Genomic DNA, 8,107 nt, shown 5'->3' on the forward strand with positions numbered 1-8,107 from the left:
CCTTACTTCAGCCCAATCACAACAAAAGCAGGAGGGTGGCGCAGCTTTATGACGTAACGTCGCCAGACCAAAATAAAAGTCCCATTTCTTCGTCTTCTCTTGGTTAATGATGGATTGCAAACAACTGTACAACTTTTTCCTTCTGATCCCAGTACTATTTTCACCATTCTTTTCCCCATTAAAAACAAGATGCTGTTCGGTCCTGTGTGATACACTCTTAATATTGTCATTATAATTTATCCCTGCCTGTTCTTTTCTCTATCATTTTCAAGACTGACTGACTTTTTGTATTTTATAATATCCCCTTCTTTCTTTGTCTTCCTCTCACCATCTGTCATATTTCAATGCCTTACTGCTTTTGTTCACATTTTCCTTGAACTGATATTTCTTTTTGCAATGCCTCTTTTGGTAATTTGTCTACATCTTCAGCCCCTTTCACTCTCTCATGAGCTGGCACCAGAGTATGTGAGTGGAGAGGAGCGTCAACAATTTCCCCTCCATGCTCCGAGCTTTTAATATTCATTCCGCTCCAGGTTCACCAGGTTCCACTCCTCTCTCACCGATACCAGAAACACCGCTCTGCTGCAAAAGTATTTTCTGAACTTATGTTCATAACATATATTAAAAACATAAATAAAATAACTGGACAGTTTCAAATTGGTTTATTGGAACTACTAGTGTGCAAACCTTGTCAAAAATCCTAAAGGATTCCAATAAGAAAACTACAGGATTCTAATTGGAATTTCTATCATATTTTGGAACCGTTCCTATAGGATTCTGATAGGAATAGTCTTGTAGGACAAGACATAAATATCCTGTAGGATCAGTCCTATAGGATTTTAATGGGATCCAGTTGGGTGACTGTTTATATGGGATTTCATTTTTTTTTTTTTATTATTATTATTATTATTGTAAAGGTACACTTTTCCGTTGTATTTGTTTTATGAACAAATAGTACTTGCAGATTGCTTAAATTCACCCTGATGTAGACATTGTTCATTGTATGTTGCACAACCTTCAGTAACATTGTAAACAACATGAGAGGTGATTTGTTCAGCACACAGCATTAGTGCAAAAATTTCTAAGGCACTGATAATGGATTGAACACACACACATACACACACACACAATGTAGCACTTGTGTCCTCCAATGTAAATATCCACTGGACCAGTTCTAGACTCGAAAGGAGTGAGGAGAACCTTATAAAGTGTATACAGGAGACCAAAAGTTGAATATAAAAATAACACTTTACTGTAACAATAATAAAAGCAAATACAATCACATCACAACACAGAACAATAAGACATCAAACAATATATAGAATTTGATATCGTAACTCAATTCTCTTTGAGGTGTATAATACAGTTTATTTCATGCAATAAATGTAATAAAGTTCTGTTTGTGTGTAATGTAAAAAGAGAGAGAAAAAAAACTGAAATATATTGTATCAAATATATTCCAGAGCAATCACTAATGCTCTGTCAATTGAACAAATGCACGATTACTTCCTGGTTTTAGATAAGCCGGCTCAGTCATTTTCAGTTAGTTGTACTGTGCTTTAAGGGGAGTTATCTTTGCTCAGCTTCTCTTCAAAATCTATTCACAATTTAAAGAAAATTTTTGTTTATCTAAGAGGACCAAACGTCCACATTTACCATTTCAGGAATGACAAATGCGGGTGTTAAATATTAAGAACATATAACTCCATCACTGCTCACTGCTCCAGTGTTGTATACAATTAAATGTTATTATAAACAGCATACAATAATATTTCATTAATATCAGTTAATACTTTAGTTTTGCTATGTAATGGCAGACTCCTGTACTATACAGTAACAAGATCAACAACTCACCGGCAGATATAGTTAATTAACTCAAAAATGTTTGTTTAGGATGCAGCCCAGATAAGTAACGTTATTTCTTCCCTTTTGGCGTCTTTAAACTTATAACAAGTTTAACAACGTTAATCCCTCGATTTCTCAGCTTCCTCTCCTCTTTGACCGTTACGGTTTAAAGTATGCGCGCTACAGTTGCACACGCACTACATTCAGATTTCTTGAAGGGGAAGCTTCAGGACAATACCACTATAGATGTTTTTGTTTCTATGAATTTTTAGTCACATGTTATACATTTTAGACAAAGTGAATTTCCATTAAAAAAAAAATCAAAATGTCCAATATGATACAAATCAATAAAAGATCCTACATGAAAAATTTAAATCCCATTAAATAAAACACAATGTCCAATAAGATTCTAAGCATCAAATAAAATCCTACAGGACACAGTTAAAGTCTGTGATGCTGGTTTGTCTGATCACCTGCCAATTATATTTGATTGTCCTATTGTCATTTTAAAATCTGGAAGCAGGCCATCTACATGTCTGTCTAGAGTAATAAACTCTTCTACTGCTATACAGTTTACAAAGGTTTTTTGCTGAACTCTCAGCAGGCGTCACGACACACTATTCTGATGTGGATAGTTTGATCGATAGTTTGAATACATCATGTACTGGGACTTTAAATTAAATTTGCCCCCTCCAAGTCAGGAAGCTAAAAGTCAGTGGTGTTTATATTATGGTATTGATTACTGGATTGTGGTCCACTGTTGTTGATTTGGCTAAGTAATCTGACGCGCTCCGAACCTTGTTACTAAAACATAATTTCATGAGTTCACGCTAACATTAAATTAGCTGAGGTATGATATGCGTATTTGGCGTGCTGTCAGGGGAAGGGCTCCGAGCTCGGGAATGGCCTGAACTTAGAGTACCCCACCAAAAGCAAATTAACAAAGGACAGCGCCAGATTAAGAACTCCTCCCAAAAATAGCATTGAATACTGGCTCGGACTGATTTAATTGTTCTGAGAAGTCATCTCGTTGGGAGGCCGGAAGAGCATACGTACTCCAGTCGGAGCGACTTAAGCATTGGAAGGTTAGGCTCTACCGGCTGCAGGTACTAGACTACGCAAGAGTAACTAGGAATAGGTTACTCTTGCGGGCAAGCCTCACCGGATTGGGAGAGGAAAAGAAAACCTGTGCTGGGAGTCTCTCTCTGTATCCAATGGGGTATAAACTCAGAACATCGATCGGGTAAGATGTGAGGATAGCATGGAATGGAAAGGTAAAGTTATGTGGCCGGGAGACTCTCGTTGACGTCTGACGGGAGCACACACCATTGAATGGAGACTCGGCAACCATAGATTGGAAAAGTAAGGTTGTCTGGCCAGGAGGCTCTCGCCAATGTCAGACGGGAGCACAAGATCGAACACATCGGATGGGTAAGCCTCGACGAACGTAGAATGGAAAAGGAGGTTCTCGCCGGCCTCCCACGGGAGCTGGATATTCGCCTAATGGATAGGTCAGATTGGCAGCTGTAAAAAGGAAAGGTTGTCTGACCAGGAGGCTCTCGCTGCCATCCAATGGGAGCACATGCATCAAATGGGTAAAGCCTCGCTGGCCAAAGGATGGAAAAGGTAAGTTTGTCTAGCTGGGAGGACATCCGATGGGAGCTTCCTACTTACAGCATCGAATGGGTAAATCTCTCCAGGATGGATTGGTTGATTTTTGGATTGAATTTATCAGAAATCGTGAGCTCCAAACATCTGAGAAAACCAAAAGATGCAAGGATGAACATGGTGTTGAGTGTGTGGGCTATACTGAGGGACTGGTAATTAGTACGGAGGGTGTGGATGCATTTTGTGAGGATATGTAGCGTTATGAGTGGTCTAGTGTCGGGATGGGTGGGCTGGGATTGCTGGATCACTTTGATCAGGAGGGAGGTTTGTGAATTGCTTATTTCAGGTGAGGGAGAGCCGAACATCAGTTTATGGAAAAACTGAACTCCGCGCAGATATACTTTGATGGACCCGACTTGGAGACCCTTGACGCCATGTAGAAAAGAAATAAAGGAAGTAACTGAAAGTAAGGAAAAAATCGGGGAACGGAGTATTGTAAGTGAGGTGGAATGCCCTGAAGCATCTCATTGCAGTTACATATGACTGGAGGGGTTCTGGGAGAAACTGCCTGGAGAATGGTGTTGAGCGATGCATCGAGAAGTGGTTTTTAGTAGGTGGGTTACTGGAATATTAGTTCTGAATAGAGAGGAACTTGTGTGGGGAATTGGTCCGCCACTGGAGCCAGTGTCCTAAATTTAAAAAAATGTATCAGACAGTAAGACAGGGAGTCCGCGATTTGGTTTTCTGAACGTGGAATGTGCTTAGCATTTATTATAAATTGGTTGCATGCTGCAATCAATATTAAACATCTGAGGAGAGGCATTAGGGCAGGAGAGTGAGAACGACCTTTATTAATGCACTGAACGACTGCTTCATTGTCGCAGTGCTCGAAGATGCTTTTAGATGCCCATTTGTCCTGCCATAGAGAGGCTGCAACTACGAGGGGGTTAAGCTCGAAAAGAGCTGAGGACTGGGGTGAGTCCTGCAGCCAGGGAGGGCCATCTAGACGCAAACCAGCGTCCTTGGTAAAAACCTCCAAAACCGATTGAGGGAGCTGCATCTGTAAATAGTTGTATGTCGATGAGAGACGAAACAAGATTTTTGTAGAAAAGGGAAAGCCCATTCCATTGTTTAACCCTCTGGAGTTGATTAATGCATATATGCTTTTGGAAACTCAGAAGCGAAGACCAGGAGACTCTTGGGTAATTTTCAGCAGAATTCTTTATTGAGAACGCTCTGCGTAGCGCTGTAGTTATCAAAAGTCTAACTAGTCATTAATACATTGTAGTTTATATACATTTCAAGGGGGCGGGATACACAGAGTTGGAGACAACCTAAACAAAGCATGCAAATGCAACCAGGAAAATGCCAGACATTGGCATTTTCCCAGCCTTAATCTCATCAGCATAACGGTGTCATTTAAATACAGAGGTGCCTGATAGTATCACCCATACCTTCACATTATCATAGAGACAAAGGCACAGCTGTGCCTTGAGTTTAGCAGGCATCTTTATGTTGGGACCTTGCCCTTTAGTCAGGAAGTGCATGAAGACAAAAGGTTAATGTCTCTAATGGCTGCATGACTTGATCATCTCAGAATGTCATAATCTTAACCTCAACATGTAAAAACACAAAGTACATACTATTACATTGGAAACTAGATTTAACATAGTACAAATTTGTAATCCCACAACGCGTCATGCGTATTTATAAAATAAAGATAACAAACAAGGTGTGCTGTCTGCAGGCTTTTTCTGCGGTGATCTTCATTTACAAACGCGTCATTAAAATGAACTGTAACTCAGTGAATACTCAACAAAGAGACATGACAGCTATACTTTTAACTTTCTACTTTTAAACTAATTATGCTGCCAAGAACTAATATTCTGTGATAAAGTAATCCATATGAAAACAACGCGATGTCCATTTTTCACGTTTCACTTCATTATCTTCTAATGTGACCACGCCCCCACTTGAATACTTGAATTTAAGTAATGCAGTCATTTTACAATAAATGTATACTAATTAAAGCCTACTGTGTTTCACATACAACATATAGGTTTTGGCTAGATTTAAAACAAGAAAAAGAGCAACTTTAGAGAAACAAGGCAACATTATATATGCACTTTTATAGCGGCAGAAAGTTATTTAAGACCCGTTGAATTGCGTGTAATAAAGATTTAAATGCAAAAGGCATGAGAGTCGACTGTTTCTGTCAGTGGTGAGTTTTAATTTTAAATGTTTGTGATAGCCTAACAAGAAAAGTAGGCTAATGTTGTTTTTAAATGTGTTCCAGCTTGTTTCAGAAACTTGTTATAAAAACCTAGCAGTCAAATGCATGAGTAATAAGTTGTTTATATTTGAATTTAAATGTGTCTATGATATATTGTTACTGTACTGTCATGAAAGAGCATCACATTGCTGAAAAAGCTTTTTTTTCCATGATTTGATATCAAAATAATGAACAAATGTTGTGTTTTGTGGTTTAAACAATGCGTGTCTGTTTTTCACTGTTTTTCACGTCTCCCTTCATTATCTTCTAATGGGAACCCCCCCCCCATGTTTCAATGAAGCACGCGGCTTGAATACGCCCACACAACAGAAAACAATGCAGCGGGACTTTTCAAGTTTTTTATTTTACTGTTTGCTTCGCGATGAGAGGAATAAGACATAATTCACCCCAAAAAGATGTGATGTGGTTGAGGATTTGAGATTTGGATTTTCTCAGAAAAAAAGAATGAAGGACTTTCCAAAGACATTTTTCCAACTGTAATTGTTGACTAAATGTATAATCAAGTGAAATATTATGAAGTTTCAATTACAGTATACAACAATACCATTCAAAAGCTTGTAAATAATATAAATGTAACAAATAAATGTAACTGTAACAAATGTATCAAACAAACAAACAATGCTGTTCTTTCAATTTACCCCCCAAAAATATTCTCAGCTCTTTTTAACATTAATAATAATAATAATGATAATAATAACTTTTTTTTTGTAGAAAATCAGAATGTTAAAATAATTTCTGAAGGATTGTGTGTCTGGTGTAATGATGCAAAAAATTCAGTTTGAAAGCCAGCTTGTTCCTAATAAACGGTGCAATAATTAAATATATTCTAAATAAACTAAAAACATAAAATTATATACACATGTATTTTGTCCTCACATTCTTTTTTTGTAACTCCTCTCTCTCAGTGACACAGCTGACTGAAAGGCTCATTATGCAGCTCATTATGAGGGCCTTTGTCTTCTCAGGTGTAAATCACAATGATATTCATGATAGTTGACGCCTACTCGCATATGACTTTTACCAACAAAAAGTGTCTTAGAAAATTTAAATCAATATATTGTTTTCTGTAAGTGAGTATACAAGATGATTTTCACATAATTTATAAAGAACTGCTACATGTTACATGTTACAAGCTACATGTAAGGGATAAGGGAACGAGGTCCTTGAGTGGACCGAGTGCTAGGAGATGCAAGATAAAGGGGCTTCCTTGGCGAACGTTACGCATTGCGAAATTTAAATGCCAGAGCAGAGAAATGAGTATGCATTTAGAACAGCTTGAGCTGCCGAGCAGGGTAGAGGAGATGAGCATTATTCTATCTATCTTCTCCTTGGGCAAGGAGAGCTGAAATTTAGTCCAATCTAGGTTTGGGGCTGTTCTACTGCCTGGTCTATGTCTTGGTACTTGAGGGAAAATTTATCAAGTGGGATCAAGCTGTTAATGCTTGGGACAGTGGAATTAAGTGGTGATGAGAGATCAACAATTAACGTTTCGAAGCGGGGTTATTGAAGGGCCCGATCATAAAGCCTGACTTCTTTCTTTATTTGATAAGGTTATCTACTAAGTTAATTAGTAAATTCTTTGTCTGGATAGTGAGCGAGTTTGATGGTCACATGATAAATATTGCCTGCAGTCTATTGGCCTGCAGTGACCTCCCTGCCTGCGGGTGTCGCTGTTGGACAGTGTTTTCTCTACTTCCTTTTGGCCTTCTGTAGCTAATCGTAGCTCCGTGTAGCTGTTTTTATTTTTTCTCTAGAATCTTTATCTTACTTTAATGTCTGTTTTTTTTAAGTGGTAAAATATAACTTAATTCACACCATATTTCTGATATTATCGATCAATCAGATTCAGATTAACTTTGATCGTTCACTTTTATTTTATATCCGTGAGTGCAGTACACCTGCAAAGCGTTAGGACTCGTTAGCTTGTCATTATCGTTTTCTTTTCTCCTCTCCTATCTCTCGCTCCAGTTTTTCACAAGTTCATCAAACAACCTCAGTAAGAATATTTCATCAAGCACGGTGAGTAATGGCTTCTCCTGCTATTGTTATTTGCACCTCTTGCCACATGTACAGTTAATCTATCTCTGTCGCTGATGAGGGATTCACATGTGATAAATGCAGGGAAATAGTTAGGCTGACAGAGAAGATTTCAGAATTATAGACATGCATCCAAACTTTAATTGAGGACAGTAAGAATGTTAGGGCTCTAGATACGGCTTTGGATGGGTCTAGCTCAGGGATTCCTGAACATTGTCCGGTTCCAGCAGACCCCCTGCAGCAGGGCAACTGGGTGACGGTGAGGCAGCGTAGTCGTGGGTCAAAACACAGCTTCTGTTCCGATCAAAACATTAAACAGGTTCT

The 8,107-nt window shown here is 38.5% G+C and overlaps 1 long non-coding RNA gene across 1 annotated transcript; it reads left to right on the forward strand.

Moving 5' to 3' along the window:
* The first annotated feature begins 5,452 nt into the window (after positions 1-5,452).
* LOC132106204 (uncharacterized) lies at positions 5,453-6,257 on the forward strand. Its single transcript, XR_009424075.1, has 2 exons — positions 5,453-5,825; positions 6,142-6,257. It is a non-coding gene; the product is annotated as an uncharacterized LOC132106204 (long non-coding RNA).
* The last annotated feature ends 1,850 nt before the right edge of the window (positions 6,258-8,107 follow it).

The sequence above is a fragment of the Carassius carassius genome, chromosome 26, assembly GCF_963082965.1.
Source record: "Carassius carassius chromosome 26, fCarCar2.1, whole genome shotgun sequence".
NCBI classification, from domain to species: domain Eukaryota; kingdom Metazoa; phylum Chordata; class Actinopteri; order Cypriniformes; family Cyprinidae; genus Carassius; species Carassius carassius.